The sequence below is a fragment of the Trichechus manatus genome, unplaced genomic scaffold (genome assembly GCF_000243295.1).
Source record: "Trichechus manatus latirostris isolate Lorelei unplaced genomic scaffold, TriManLat1.0 scaffold00164, whole genome shotgun sequence".
NCBI classification, from domain to species: Eukaryota; Metazoa; Chordata; class Mammalia; order Sirenia; family Trichechidae; genus Trichechus; species Trichechus manatus.
In genome coordinates this window covers 2,492,034-2,508,432 of record NW_004444100.1, presented here as the reverse complement: position 1 = coordinate 2,508,432, position 16,399 = coordinate 2,492,034, and the positions used below count along the sequence as shown (strand labels likewise).

Below are 16,399 nucleotides of genomic sequence, written 5' to 3'. Positions count from 1 at the left end.
AAGTGGTATGTTGATGTCTCCTACTATTATTGTGAAGCTGTCTTTATTTTCAAAGCTGTCAGAGTCTGTTTTATGTATTTTGGAGCCCTATCACTGCGTGCGTAAATATTTATTATGGTTATGTCCTCCTGGTGTATTAACCCTTTAATCATTATATAGTGTCCTTCCTTATCCTTTGTGGTGGATTTTACTTTAAAGTCTATTTTGTCAGAGATTAATATTGCCACTCCTGCTCTTTATGTAGTTTGCTTGATACATTTTTTTCCACCCTTTGAGTTTTAGTTAGTTCATGTCTTTAAGTCTAAGGTGAGTCTCTTGTAGGCAGCATATAGACAGATCATGTTTTTTAATCCATTCTGCCACTCTCTCTTTATTGGTACATTTAGCCCATTTACATTCAGTGTAATTTTTGATAGGTATGCGTTTAGTGCTGTCATTCTGATGTCTTTTTTTGTGTGTTGCTGACAGTTTCTTTGTTCCACTTAATTTTCTGCGCTGAGCCATTTTTCTTTATGTATTTTCTTTTCATCTTTTCACTGTTGTTTTGTATTTGCCGAGTCTTTGTATTTTTTCTTGTTTTTTATTTTGATGTGTAGGATTGTTAGTTTCCTTTGTGGTAACCTTAAATATTTACCCCTATTTTTCTAAGTTTAAACCAATCTTTTATTTCTTTATATCGCCTTGACTTCCTCTCCATATGAAAGATCTGTGACTACATTTTTTAATCCCTCTTTTTTGTTTTGATGTTGTCATCTTTTACATACTGACATCTGTTTCCATATTTTCAGTGTTTTAGCTTTGATTTATTTTTATGACTTCCTTATCTGGGTTGATATCTGGTTGCTCTGTCCTGTGTTCTAGTCTTGGGTTGTTATCTGATGTTACTGATTGTCTAACTGGAGGAATCCCTTTAGTATTTCTTATTAATTCTGGTTTGGTTTTTGCAAATTCCCTAAACTTCTGTTTATCTGGAAATGCCCTAATTTCGCCATCATATTTGAGAGGCAGTTTTGCTGGATATATAATTCTTGGCTGGCCTTTTTTTCCCTTCAAGGCTTTATATATGTCATCCCATTGCCTTCTTGCCTGCATGCTTTCTGCTGAGTAGTCCGAGCTTAGTCTTATTGACTCCCCTTTGTAGATGACTTTTCATTTATCCCTAGCTGCTCTTAAAATTCTTTATCTTTGGTTTTGGCAAGTTTGATTATAATAAGTCTTGGTGACTTTCTTTTGGGATATGCCTTGTATGGGGTTCGATGATCATGTTGGATAGCTATCTTCTCATCTTTCATGATATCAGGGAAGTTTTCTGCCAACAAATCTTCAACAATTCTCTCTATTTTCTATTACTCCCCCCGCCCCCGCTTCTGGTACTCCAATCACTCGCAGGTTATTCCTCTTGAAAGAGTTCACATAATTCTTAGGGTTTCTTCATTTTTAAAAATCTTTTATGTGATATTTCCTCAAATAAGTTGGCGTCAAATGCTTTATCTTCAATTTCACTAATGCTGACTTCCACTGCCTCAATTCTGCTCCTGTGACTTTCTACTGAGTTGTCTATTTCTGAAATTTTATTGTTAATCTTCTGGATTTCTGATCGCTGTCTCTGTATGGATTTTTGCAGCCTGTTAAATTTGTCATTGTGCTCGTCTAGAACCTTCTTAAGTTCCTCTATTAGTTTGTATGTTCCTTGGCTTACCCTGCGTTTTGCCTTATCTCCTTCCTGATCTCTTGAAGAGTTCTGTAGATTAATCTTTTGTATTCTACCTCCGCTAAGTCCAAGAAGTTCTCTTCCTCAGGAAAATTTCTTGAGTCTTTGTTTTGAGAGTTTGCTGAAGCTGGCATGGTCTGCCTCTTTATGTGATTTGATATTGACTGTTGTCACCGAGCCATCAATAAGTTATTATATTTATTTTATGTTTGCTTACTGTATTCTAGCTTCTTGTTTTGATACGCCCAAATAGGCTGCTCATGTGAGCTAGTTGGATTAATAGTACCTTTCAAGCTCTAACGTCCTGTCACCAGTTGGTTAGATCTGTTATTAGGTATGTGAGCACAGGAGTCCATTTACTTTTCTTGTATGGATTCAGCTCAGGTGTCCAAATAGTCGGTCACCAAGTGCGTGGTACAGGCTCTCACCTAGAGTCCAAGACGGGCAGGGGTGATTGGAGTAGGCACAGGTATCTGGCTGCAGTAGGGGGTTATGTACTCAGCAAGGCAGGGGGCTGCCGGCTGCCCGAGTGTCTGGGAGGAAAGCGTGTCCCTGTTCCCTAGAGTGCGTAGGTGGGTGGGTTTTGCAGCTGGACTATGGGCACCCAATGCTGTTGGCTGTTAAGGACTGGGAGGCTCCACTTATTCTTGGACGTGTTGCAGGTGGCAAGGTGGCATGGGTGGAGTTACCAGGCCTCAGGCCCCTCGGGTGGGTAGGTAAGGACCCAGCTTAATAAGCAGAGCAGTATCAAATGTCACGAACTTGCCACTCCACCATATAGCTGATACAGTGAAGTTAGGCTTCAGGTATATACTCTGTTGTATTGTGGTAATGGGGGCCTACACTGTTGAAATTGGTCTATGCGGGGTGAAAAGCATTCAAAGTCTGTGGACCCCTTATACTTGTGCCTAGGCAAAGGAGCTGTGTCTGCCCTATGTTCCTGACTTAGGGGAGCTGGTAGATTATTTTTTCCTATTTGTTAATTTGTTCCCTCTCCAAGGCCAAAAGAATGGTTCATGGTACATGATGGGTCCTACTTCTGGCCCAGGTGTGCGGCAATTGCTCAAGCTGGCCCAGGATCTAGTGCAGAGCAGGGAAGGAGAAGGTAAATGGGAGAGAGGTTCTTCCCAGATGAGGTGTTTTTTGATCCACATGGTAGGTTAAATGCACATACTTATCTTTTGCCAGCTAAGCGCTGCTTTTCGTTGGCTCTGGAGGCCTGAGCAGACTCTCTGCCGCTCAGTCTCTCCCGACATGGAAAATGTGTCCCGAACACCACTGCTTGCTTCACCGTGCATGCCAGTCGATCCAGCCTGCAGGGCGCCAGCTCCTGCTGAGTCAGGTCTGGCAACTGTTCACTGCTTCTGAACCATGTTTCCCTCCCCCTGCCACTCAGTCTGATTCCTCAACTTAGTCTTTGATGTTCAGGGATCCTAGATTGTCATGTATAATCGATTCACTTGTTCTTCGGGTCTTTGTTGTAAGAGGGATCACTGGAAGAGTCTGACTACTCCACCATCTTGGCCCCACCTCCTCCATATCTCATATAGATGGCATTTCTACATATATATGATGGCATTTCTCATATGGATGATTAGTTAAATTTACCATTATGTAAGACACTATGTATACCCAACAACCTACTTTCAATCTGACAGTTTAATAAAAGGACTACTTCCCATTTGAGGATTGCTGGTTCACTAAAACAGTCTGTAAAAGAGATATAAATCTTAAGTAGTGCAATAGTAAGTATATAACACCAATGGCATTTATACAAAATTCCATTTTATACAGCTTGCACTGGACTGCAAACAAAAAACTCACAGAAGAAGAACCATTCTCAAATTAAAATGTATATCTTAGGAACGATTAGATGGGGATAAGGACAAAAAGCACAGTATATTCAATATAAAAAATTTAATACTTAAAGAGGACAAAATCACTTTTATTTTCACACACTTTTACCTTACATGAGACATTTCTCTAGCACCCAGCCCACATTTAGACTGCTAACAATAGTGTGTGTGTGGAGGGGCACTTGATCTATTATTCACTTTCACAAAATTATAGCTGCCCATTTAGTCCCCAAGGCACAAGTGAATAAAATAACATTCTAAATGCTGTTTTGGTAGCATAGAAAATCTGCAGGATAGACAGACTTATACGAAAGGAATAATTAACAAGAGTTGTGGTCTATGAAGAAATACTCTAGCTTGGCTGACATCATAGTAATTACGGGAGTTTGTCTTTATTTTTTCCCCAAACCAAGTTGGATACTTCCCAAGTTAAATAACAGCTCTTGTTTATTACTCCTAGATATCACACTTTTTTTTTTTTTAGCTTTAATACATAAGCCAACTTAAAATGCAAACTGGTAGGTAGGGGCTTAAGACCCACTGTTTACTCTAGGCAAAGCACTGCTTCAAGCTTGAAAAAAAGTCCTCAATGACTTTCCAAAAGCAAAAGTGGAAGAAGTTTCATTGTAATATATTTCAACCTCCTATTATAACTGACAAGGGATATAAAGAATGCTGCTTATAGGATAAAATTATTTGTGAGTATCCCTTTCCTTCCATATGTCTGTGTCTCCGTCTCTCCCTCTACCTGTGTGTTATGTTTCTCCTTCCCTCCCTCCCTCAAGTCTTGGTCTGTCTCCCCCTTTTGTCATGCCAGCCTGTCTTTCTCTCTTACACTCAGTAACTCACTTCCAAGCACTGACACTCAGACAAAAAGCATTCTATCATGCTGTAGCCCGTGGCAAAGTGAACTACAAAAACAGTCACCAAATGAAAAAATAAAAACTGATTTAAGCATCAGGTGAGAACAGATAAAAATGAAAGCAAATTACAACCATAAACTTTCAACTTCCTTTAAAATGCCAGAATCTACATACTCACCATACACAAGATCTTAATAAACCTTGCGGGCTCAGTCTAACAGATTCATTTACAGAGTTTTGAGCTAAACCCACTGCCATCAAGTCGACTTCGACTCATGGCAACCCTAAAGGACAGAGTACAACTGCCTCATAGGGTTTCTAAGACTGTAATCTTTACGGAAACAGAATGTCACACCTTTCTCCTGTGGAGCAGCTGGTGGGTTCGAAGCACTAACTTGTTGGTTAGCAGCTTAGCACTTTAACCACTGCACCACCAGAAGTCCTTTTCTGAGCTAAATACACCAGAAAAAAAGCATTAAGAGTTAGTATAGTACAGCGGTTATGAGCACAGGCCTTGAAGTTAATAGCTCTGAGTTTGTCCCAGATCTGCTACAACTAACTGTATGATCTTGGGGCAGGTTACTTACTCTCTCTCAGCCTATTTCTTAATCTCTAAAATGAAGCTAATAAAGTTGTTGTGAGGATTACATGCAATAATACTTGTAAAATACTTAGCATGGGCTGGCACAACAGATTAAACATAATCAGGACAGCAACCTGTATCCAAAATATCAGGTACAGTGAACATCATTCTTTTTTCTGCCTAGCATCTGAACATTCCCTTCTTAAGCTTGAGAACTTCCCTCACCTCACCATTTCGGAAAATTAAACACTTTCCCACATCTCTTAGATATCCAGGACATGGGCTCTGCAAATCATGTGTGTCCAGCCCTATTAGTAATGAGCAACTAGTGAGGGAGAAGCAGAGACCAGAAGAAACTCTCATACAACAATTGCAGCAAGATTAAGTCCAGGGCGGAGGTAGCAGCACTTAGAGTCATTCAGAACTAGCACTGTCCCTGGAGCAGGCTGTGGCGTCTATGTGTCTCTAGACGGTACTGGCATCCTCATGGGACTCGTGGGTAGTGTGATTTTGGGCATTGTTTCTGGCTGCTTAGCCTTGAATCTCGTTTTCTAAACCTTGTGCAATTTGATGAGCCACTGAACTCTACACAATATCCTTTTAAAATACATGATAAGCTTGAATTAGTTTTTACCAACAAATCATCAGGTAAGGGTAACATCCATTCTCACCAGCCCCACACCCCCACAGGAAGAGGACTATTTTTAATCTCCCCAAAGAAACTCACAAGTATTGTCACTTTCAACCCATGGATTTATCCCGGGTGGTCTTGAAAACCTAATTTTTATAAAATATGGATAATCATTTTCCTAATTTAAAAAAAAAAGCTGAGAAAGGTCTAATCAATTTTAGGATTATATCAAAGGCACCCAAGTCAAAGTGAACTGGTAACACAGGAAAATAACAAAAAGTACTATCACTGAGGTAACAGAAATTACTCTAATATGCCAGAAAACACCCTCTATGTATTTCCAATATTCTCCCCAGCAGTTTTTTTCCTTGAGGAAAAGAAAGTAACAAAGTAATCCCCCTCTTCCTCATTTAAAAGCCATCTTAAGGTCATTTTTGTTTGTTTTTTATTGTACTTTAGATGAAGGTGTACAGAACAAACTAGCTTCTCATTAAACAATGTTTTGTGACACTGGTTGCCAACCCCAAGACATGTCAACACTCTCCCCTTCTCGACCTTGGGTTCCCTATTACCAGCTTTCCTGTCCCCTCCTGCCTTCTCGTCCTTGACCCTGGGCTGGTGTGTCCATTTAGTCTCATTTTGTTTTATGGGCCTGTCTAATCTTTGGCTGAAGGGTGAACCTCAGGAGTGGCTTCATTACTGAGCTATACAGGTGTCCAGGGGCCATACTCTAGGGGTTTCTCCAGTCTCTGTTAGACCAGTAAGTCTGGTCTTTTTTTGTGTGTGTGTGATTTAGAATTTTGTTCTACATTTTTCTCCAGTTCTGTCCGGAACCCTCTATTATGATCCCCGTCGGAGCAGTCGGTGGTTGTAGCCGTGAATCATCTAGTTGTGCTGGACTTAGTCTGGTGGAGGCTGTAGTACTTGTGTCCCATTAGTCATTTGGACTAATCTTCCCCTTGTGCCTTTGGTTTTCTTCACTCTCCCTTGTTCCAGATGGGGTGAGACCAGTGGAGTATTTTAGATGGCTACTCACCAAACTAGACTGTAAAACATTTTCTTTATAAACTATGTAATCCAGTTGAGCTAGATGTTCCCCAAGACCATGGTCCCCACAGCCTTCAACCCAGTAATTCGGTCCCTCAGGGAGTCTGAATGTGTCTAAGGAGCTTCCATGACCTTGCCTAGGACAAGCTGTGCTGGCTTCCCCAGTATTATGTACCATTTTATTAATGTCATTTTTTTTAAGTATTATCAAACAATCATAAATATCCCTCTTCTGTTTTAACAAACAACTCAGCAAAATATCTACATAACAAAATTATTTAATCCTCTGTTAAAAGAGTGCACAGCAAATCAGTGCCTTACTGTCACAGGCTGATTTCTCAGTGTGTAAAACACACTCGTCTTTCTCTGCCAGATTTCTCCAAAGCAGGGCTATTTTAAAGTTCTCTAATGCTTTTTCCAGTGTCTAGAATGTTAAAGCTCAAATCTGTTAATTTTATTACTTGTCAGTATAAACTTAATACAAAGTTTGTGGAAGGTGTGAAAATAGGGGCCTAAAAGTTTTTTTAAATCTCAGAAGCCAATTAGCATATAGAGTTGAAACTATGTTTTAATGACTAAAGAATCATCTAAAGAAAATCAAGAAGAGCTTTTTTTAAAAAGTGATAGTCTTTTCACATTAAAATTTAGATTATAAAACAGAGGCAAGCATCTGGAAACATACACTGATATCTAATATATACAGTAACTAATGTATCAAAATGTCACAGAATTTTAGAGTTAATGAAGATTATGTATTAGAGTTACTGTTAAAAGACAGAAGTAGTGGAGTCCTCAAGAGTTACGCACTTTACCCAAAGAATCTATCTTCTGATTATTAGCTGAGTGTCATTAAAAGACCTTCATCTTGTTCCTCAAATTAAGTAAAAATAAAGTTAATTGAACACCATATGGTATTAATTCCTATATTTAAAAAATAAAAAACCTAATCCAAGACAAGCAATTTCAAGACACAAATGTTTATACTCTTTAATATCAATAAAGTTCTGATTTATGATAATTTATAAACACCTTGGATTTAGCAATGTAGAAAAAGTTATAAAGAAGAGCAAAAACTTTCTATAGTGTTCACAAATTCATTTCTATGTAACTCCCAGGATGTATTATAAAATCATTTTTGCCTACATAATAAGGGCAATTCATTTACCATCAATTATAATTTAATGGCTATTATTTATGCATGCTCTCAGAACATAACTTACATCTAAACACCGTAATTTTAAATTTATGCCAATTAACAACTAGAAAAAGATTCTTTTTTAAAAGGACAACATAATCGTTTTGGAGAAGACTGGCAAATTGTAAAGAACAAAACTTCCTTTGCGTTTGGTTACCTTATACTAAACACAGCATGAGCCTTCCACTCCTGGGTTTAGTAAAACGAAAAAGTTCACACAAAATCTACCACTTCTTTAAATCAGACACATCCAAGTGATCCTTACAAACCAGCTATATTTATTTGTATTTTATGAGAGACCTAGAAGAAGCAGGGTAAAAAGGACCCAAGGTCTAGCTCTGGATTATTACACACTATTATGAGGAGTGATTTATGCTATGAAATAACAACAGTAACAGCCAAAGCATTTTTTAAAAAATGGTGCTAATAAACTCCCAGCAAAATAAAGTACAAGAACAAAAAGTACACGATACCTGAAAGAGAACAGAGAGCATGTGTGTGTAAAGCAACAAAAAAAGGTTTAGAGTAAGGATGGCAAACCCAAAGCATGTGTACTGCTATTTCCCATCCTTTTAAAATGGCAGAAACAGATAACAGGTGATGGCTCTGTGGAGCCTGGAGAAAGCCTCAGAATCCTCTAGATGACTATTACAAAGCAATGGGAGTTGTCAGACCAGATAAATACTGCCATCTCTGGTTTGCGCTGACTGGTGGAAGGCTGTAGAGGGAAAAAAAAACATTAAGGGGGGGATAAGTACAAGGAAAAACAGTAACAATATGAGCAGCAAACATTTACTGGGTGATTTTTTTAGGTTAGGACATTGTTTTACCTCATCCTTAGAACAAATTTTATAACTACTAATATTATACCCACTTTAGAGATGGAAACAACCGAGGTTTAGAGAATTTTAAACAACCAACTTGCCAGAGTTATACATATAATAAACAGACAAACTATGACTCTAAATCAGATCTGAGCACTTTACCATGCCTTTATAATGACCCATGGAATTCAACAACTGACCTAACCCTCTTATCTATTTCCAGATATGGGGATATAATCCCTGGATCAGATTTTTAAAAATAAACTTGTATTTAAGTAACATCACGCCTCTAATACAAAGTGCTGAAAATATAATGAATGTACCAAAATTTACATCTTTTTATTGCTTTTATAATTAATATTATAATTAGTAATTAATATTTTGATAAGTACCCTGAACATACATTTCTGTGCACATTTCTATTCCTATTATAAATGGAATTCTAGGTCAAACAGTGTGCACACACTCTGCCAGAACATCTGATTTCAATATTACTGAAATGATAAAGAGATGACAGTACCTTGAGGAAAACAACTATGCCCTATTCTTGCTTGCATCCACAATACTAAGCACATGAGTAAGTGTTCAGTAAGTGTACGCTGAATAAAGAGGATTTCCTTTACCTGAAAAGTCTCTGAAAAAGGGAGAATTTAATGCATACATACGCAGGCTCATGTTAAAAGACAAATCATGCCAAATATCAAATCTGTTGGTGGGCTGGATAAAAGCCTTCTTAGGGACAGAAGGGTCATGAGTATTGACACTATACTGACACTCATTCAACGTAATTCCATATGTTTAAAGAGCTTAGATAATTCAGAGTATATTTAAAGAACGTAGTATTTTAGTAGGTATATCACAAACTGAAGACACTACTTCTCCCAGTTGAAGTTATTATCTAAATGTCATAATCTGTTATTGTCTATGGAGATCACTTACGAACATGTTAATATGCAAAATTCAAAGAGCTAAATATTTTAAATATTTAGATTTGTCATTTTACTTTGACTTTCATTCCTAAATTCTTATGCTAATATTATAGCAGGCAATGTCCCCAAAAGATGAAACATAGACTGACTAAAAGACAATGTGCCAGGCACTGATCTAGCATTTTAGATGTATTAATTTAATCCTTACAACATGATATGGTATTATTTTTATCATCTGTATTTTACAGGTTAAAAAAAAAAAAACCACAGAGGTTAAGAAACTTGTTTCTTTGAACCCAGGCATCCTGGCTTCAGAGCCGTATCCTAAATCACTATGCAGCATTGCCTCCCAATAACAAGCATGAGCATTTAACAGTTTCTGGCATAGCATTCAGTGGACATTAGGGATTAAGTACACAGTGATAGTATGCTTGCCAGAAAAGAGGACGTTCAATCAACCTAGATGGAGGATTTATTTACTCAGTAAATAATTACTTATTACCTACTGTGGGTCAAGACTTAGAGCTCATACGTATAGGGTCACTGTGAGTCTGAATCGACGCAACGGCAACGGGTTTATGGGTGGGTCAAGAACTCTATCAGAATGTGACAGTGTTCGCCAAACTTTGAGAACACTCAGTCTAATCAAGAAAGATGTGGAGAGATATTATATAATAAGTGTCAAAACAGAATTATTCACAGGTGTCATGGCACAGAAAGAGTAATGAACTCTTAGAGTACTCAGAACGACAGTGGTGGTTCAGTGTTAGAATTCTTGCCTTCCATGCAAGGTTCAATTCCTAGCCAATGCACCTCATATGTGCAGCCACCACCCGTCTGTCAATGGAGTTTTGTATGTTGCTAAAATGCTGAATGAGTTTCAGTGGAGAGTCCAGACTAACTAGGAAGAAAGGCCTGGTGATCTACTTCCAAAAATCAACCAATAAAGACCATATGGATCACAACATTCCGATCTGCCACCAATCATGGGGATAGCGCAGGCCTGGGCAGCGTTTCATTCCACTGTGCATGGGATCACCAAGAGTTGGGGGCCAACTCAATGGGAGCTAACAACAACACAAATTTTTAAACTGGGATAACTGCCTGCGAAAAACAGTAAGTTGGACAAGAAAGGAAGTATGATTATGGTGAATTCTGCAACTCAGCTGTGAACAATATTTACATAGTCATAATAATGTAAACAGTAAATAAAGAATTTATCCCCAAAAATCTGATATCCTTAAAAGGGCAGATGAGAGAAAGGAAGTATGTGTTAATGTTTGCAGGCGGTGGAGAGATTAAGACAACTAATTCTCATTTTTCTTAAAAGGAAGTCAATAGCTAATGTCTAAATTGAAAAAGAAGGCAAATGTCAGAACAAATAGCTAAAGGAATTGAAGCTGATTGCCTCTGAAGATTGGGAATTGGAGGGCAGGAGAGGCAATATGGAGAACTACTATTTGTCATTATAAACCTTATAGTACTATGTGACTTTAACTACATATACACAAACATCACCTTAATTTTAAAATAATTTTATTTAAAAAGGTAAAGCAGAAAATTTTGTCATGATGTTAAAAAGATCTAAAATTGTCTAAGAATGCTTTATCATTTTTCCAAACGACTATGTAGAAGTGCTAATTCTTAGAACTTTCGGTAGTACTGAGGTCAACAGTACTAAATGCTCTTCTTGCAGCACAATTCATTAACTGATACAGTATGCAATTCACTAGAGAAATACTTTGGGCATGCAGCAATTCTAAAGCCTGACTGTTTAAAACCACCCCATAAACAGTATTTTACTTATTCCTTTCCCCCCAAAATATATATTTGGATATATTTATATAACAGCTTATGTTTTTGCAACTCTTGGGTCATATACAAATTCGGACATTTTGAATGATTAGCATTTGTAAACACCAGTGTTGGTAGAGTTGAAGTTAATATTTAAGTCTAAATGTCAAATGATATAAATGGACAAGCTGAGACTACTTCACGGAAAAATACACAAAGTATTAAACACGCAAAAGAAAACAGGAAACAATCTTATCTGCAAGAACTGAAGCAACCTGCAACATTTTAAAAGTCACATTCTTGTGGGCACAAATTCACTGACTAAATATAATCTAATTAACATACTTCTACAGAAAACCAAGAATTTCATTCCAGAAAAAGCAAAGGCTTCAAAGCACAAGATTAAAAACATGAGCAACTACATCAGAATCTACTGAATTTTTTAAAAAATTAATTAAGTCTTGTCATATAAAGATAAAAGCTATGGGCTTTGGTTTGCTTTCCCAGCATTACTAATGGACTGTGCTGGTCTACAACATACAGTTGGCTAAATTTTAGGTATTGACTATACAACAGATTTTCAAATAATTGAACATCTATTGCAAAGGCTAATCCGCTGCCGTCAAGTCGATTCCAACTCACAGCAATCCTACAGCACAGAGTAGAACTGCCCCCTAGGGCTTCCAAGGAGTGGCTGGTGGATTCGAACTGCCGACCTTTTGGTCAGCAGCTGTAGCTCTTAACTACTGCGCCACAAAGACTAAAGAGCATTAAAATCATATTTGTTATATTATTCACATTGCACACACACATAATCCAACAGAGAAATAGAATCAAAGATACAACAACCAAAGAAAAACTCAAGTATTTCTCACTGAGTGCCCATTATGTCAGGGAACATGAGAGAGAAACTCATGAAACAAGACTTCTGCACTCAAGGAGTGTGACATTTAGCAGTGCAGGAGAGGAATTAAGCAGTATGTGCAGTGGGGTCGCCAATTAAGACTTGAAAAATTAACAATGTCAGACAGTGAAAAGACTGAGTAGTAAACTATAAAGTATGATGAATAATTATAAACTTAGAGACGGGGAAGTTAATAGAAGGCGTGAAAGAAGAATTAGGTGCCAAACTGGGTCTCAAAGAATAGAAGAACATATGAAGAGACAAAGAAGAAAGATGAATATCACCTTCCTTCCCCCTTAGTTTTGCTGTATGTTTACATTTCTTTCATAACAAAATATTGAGGGGAAATATCTGCAAAATCAAAAAAGGAAAGGAACCTGAAAGAGAACTGAACCAAAAAAGGATAAATAAATGAAGTGGCAAACAGGAAAAATTATCCACAACTTCAAAAATTAAATAGATTCAAAAAAACTTAACCTAACAACCATATAACTTGTATATCAAGTTCACATTACTTCAATCAGTCTCATTCCATTATTGAGGCAGAATAAGAGTAAGCATTATAATCCCATTTCCACAATAAGAATGCCAAAAAGAGGTCAACCACAGTTAGCAACAAAACTACATAGGACAGCTGAGATTTCCTGATTTCCAGTCTTATAATATATTCCATTACACTACACTATAACTTATAGGGCTATGCACTACATGTTTTACACTGCTTGCTTAATTATCAATCTCAGTCTCCTATACGGTCCCCAGGTTACGAACGTCCAATTTACATACAACCCGTAGTTACGAATCAACCCCTGCAAAATCTATTATATTAAAAATTTGAAGTATATACAATGATTTATAATAACAAACGGGCACTACTTTGCAACGGGCATCAAAACATTATTATTATAATTACTGATTATGTTAAAGATGTTTCAGTGTATCTGGAAGTGTTTCTTTAATGTTTTTATGCATAGAAAGGTGCAGCATATATTATATGCTAAGACAAATATCTGACAGACATTAGATACGAACTGTACCTAACTGTTCCAGCGTACATACAAATTCGATTTAGAGACAGACTCAGGAATGAAATTCGTTTGTAATCCAGGACTGCTTGTAACAACAAAAAACATGAGGATGCTATAACCACTGTAAGAAAAGATGCCCATTTTAAGCAAGTATGCTGTAATACAAGGAGCCCTGATGGCACAGTGGTTAAGTGCCCAGCTGCTAACTGAAAGGTTCGGTGGTTCAAACCCACCAGCCACACCACAGGAGAAGGATGTGGCAGTCTGCTTCTGTAAAAGTTACAGCTTTGGAAACCTTATGGGGCAGTTCTACACTGTCCAATGGGGTCGCTGTGAGTCGGAATCGACTTGACAGCAATGGGTTTGGTTTTATGCTGTAATACACAATAACTGTAACATTCAAATAGCCAAGAACCAGAACCAAGGCTTTTCCAGTAAATGGAGATATGCTAATACCCCCAATGAGTCCTCTAGCAAACAAGTCAGAGGGAGAGGGTGGTACTCAGCCAGCAAACTTCAGAGCTGAAGTAACTCCATGGAATTCATCCCAGAACTTTTTCAGTGTTTTAGCTAAATTATTCCGGTTGCAAGATGACAGTGACATAAATGGGGGTTGAAAATCCAAAGAAAAATGCTTAATATATTTAAATGAAACACCATAAAATAATCACACTCATGAAATGTGCAAGTTATTATGTAACATGGTTATTAATCACAAATTTATAAGCATTCTCAGAATTATAATTATTATTTTTCACAACAACTTAAATTTTTCCCTTCTCTAAACTGACAAGACATTAGCTTTTCTACATCTATAAACAGGATCCATGTTTAATGGTGTACCCCCAACTATATCACAAACTGAAAACACTCATTGGTACAGCATCTAGGAGCCATGGGTCCCTTATAGTCCCACTTTTTTCCACATTTCCCCACACCCAAGGGCAGAAAATTCCCATGCTCCCATTACACTCCCACCTGAAACAACTATGAGCAGTAAGCCAGTTGCTTCCTCCGCCTCCAACAGGGATCCACTACTGAATTAATCAACCCTTTCACTTAGTATACAGAAGGGTTTACAACCCAGTTTCCTTCCTATACCTTTAGGTGTGTTTATGTGTGACTGGGAGGGGCAGGGGAAAGGAGTTTGGAATGGAGGCACAAAAGAGTCAAAGGCAACCTTCAGCTCTCTAACGCAGCTGTGGCATAGTACAAAAAACAGTGTACATGGAGTGGAAGGCCCAAGTCTTACTCCCAGCTCTGCCACTTTACTATTTATTAGTTGAGTGACCTCTTCACCTAGCATGTCACTGCTATATTCAGCCTCCAAAGGCATAACTAGGAAAGTACCTTAACCAACTCTTTAATAATGCTGAGGGGGAGGAGGAGGAAGAGAAGGAAGTAGTAGTGATAGCAGTAGTGGCAGTAATGGTAATAGTGGTGGTGGTGGTGGTGGTAATAAGCCTGTGGACTGGTAAACACTGGAAAAAGGCTGCAACATGGAGAGGCTGGACGTTCCTGTGATTCTGGTAAGTGACCAAGAAAAAAAAAAGTGAATTATTCTGTAAACTATAATTTTAAATCATTTATTTAACCAACACTTGTATAGTGCTCACTATGTGTGCCAGGAACTGTTCTAAGCACTTCACAATTTATTTAATCCCCATAACAACCTTATGACTTGGGTACCAATATTATCCACATTTTACAGATGAAGAAACTGAGGCACAAACAGATTAAATCACTTACCCAAGTCACATAACTAAGTAAGCAGTGGAGCCAGGATTTGAACCCAGGTAATTTGACTCCAAAATCCATCCTCCATCACTCCACTAAATAATCATACAGTTGTGAATGGATAATTACCTTTGGATAGGTTATGTGACTTTTTAGCACAGATCTTCCAGATTATGTCTGTCTTAAATTAATATTTAAAACTCTATTATCTGATCCTATAGAGAAGAAAACAATTGTAGTGGGTATCAAGAGCAAATCAGAAACTGCAATCAGTGTTTTATCAATTATATTCAGAAAATCAATAATGAATAGTAATACTCAATAAAGCACTGCATTAACCATTCATGATTTTTTTTTTTTAAATTCTCTGAGAATATATTAGGAGCACACACAACATGGGCTATTATATATTATTAATCTGGTTCAATGATCATCTCTCAGACTAAACATCTGATCAACAAAACATACTCAAAATAACAGTCAGAATTAAACACCATTTAACTTTAATTACATTTCAGTGGTGACGATAAAGAGGCTTCTATAGCTTAACAAAAAATCCTATAGCATATAATTTTTTATTGCTGTCACCCAATGTTGCATCCCATAACTGAATATAGTATTAACATTTATTAAAGTTTTATATTCAATATAATGAGATGGATTGACACAATATCCACAAGAGTGGACTCAAACATACCAACGACCATGAAAGATGGCACAGGACCAAGCAATGTAAAATTCTGTTATACATGAGGTCACCATTAATCAGAGCTGACTTGAAGGCAACCAACAACCACAATTAATAGTATTAATATTTCATTAAAATTATTTTCCCTAAGTATCAATACTTCCCAAATGTATTAGCATAATGGTATTTGCAAAACTATTCTAAAATACTGTATAAACCAGAGAGAGAACTAACAGTTGATTACAATTTTATGAAGGATCTGGGATCAAACCATTCAAACGCTACAAAACCCAATTAAAACAACAAAATCAAATATACTCTCAGGGGATACGGGAGCTCCCCCCGCCCCCCGGGGCGGGGTGGGGGGGACCATACCAGACTCCTGGAATTCTTATTAACATTAAGACAATAAACTAAATTTTGAAACAATTCCCAGAAGTGTTAATACTAGAAGTGACTCTTCTGCATGAAGAGAAAATTATGCAAAATAAGCATTCTTATAAGCCAACTCAAACACTGTTAGGGTGAAAATAAAAGACAACTTTATTTTCTCATAATTTTTAAAAGTACTAGGAGAAAATTTTAGGTTAAAGTAGTATAAAAACATTA

The 16,399-nt window shown here is 37.4% G+C and overlaps 1 protein-coding gene across 5 annotated transcripts in view; it reads right to left on the bottom strand.

Annotated features, from left to right (window-relative positions):
* The window catches only part of FRS2 (fibroblast growth factor receptor substrate 2), a 143,657-nt gene that overhangs the window by 83,417 nt on the left and 43,841 nt on the right, over positions 1-16,399 (bottom strand). The window contains exon 2 of one of the 5 annotated variants that reach the window (XM_023740812.1): positions 8,360-8,604. The exons of 3 other annotated variants lie outside the window; for them this stretch is intronic. The gene's annotated coding sequence lies outside the window, so the exon portion shown is untranslated. Of the gene's footprint in view, positions 1-4,785; positions 4,811-8,359; positions 8,605-16,399 lie in introns of those variants that run through there. One more of the 5 variants, XM_023740814.1, reaches the window with a different exon arrangement.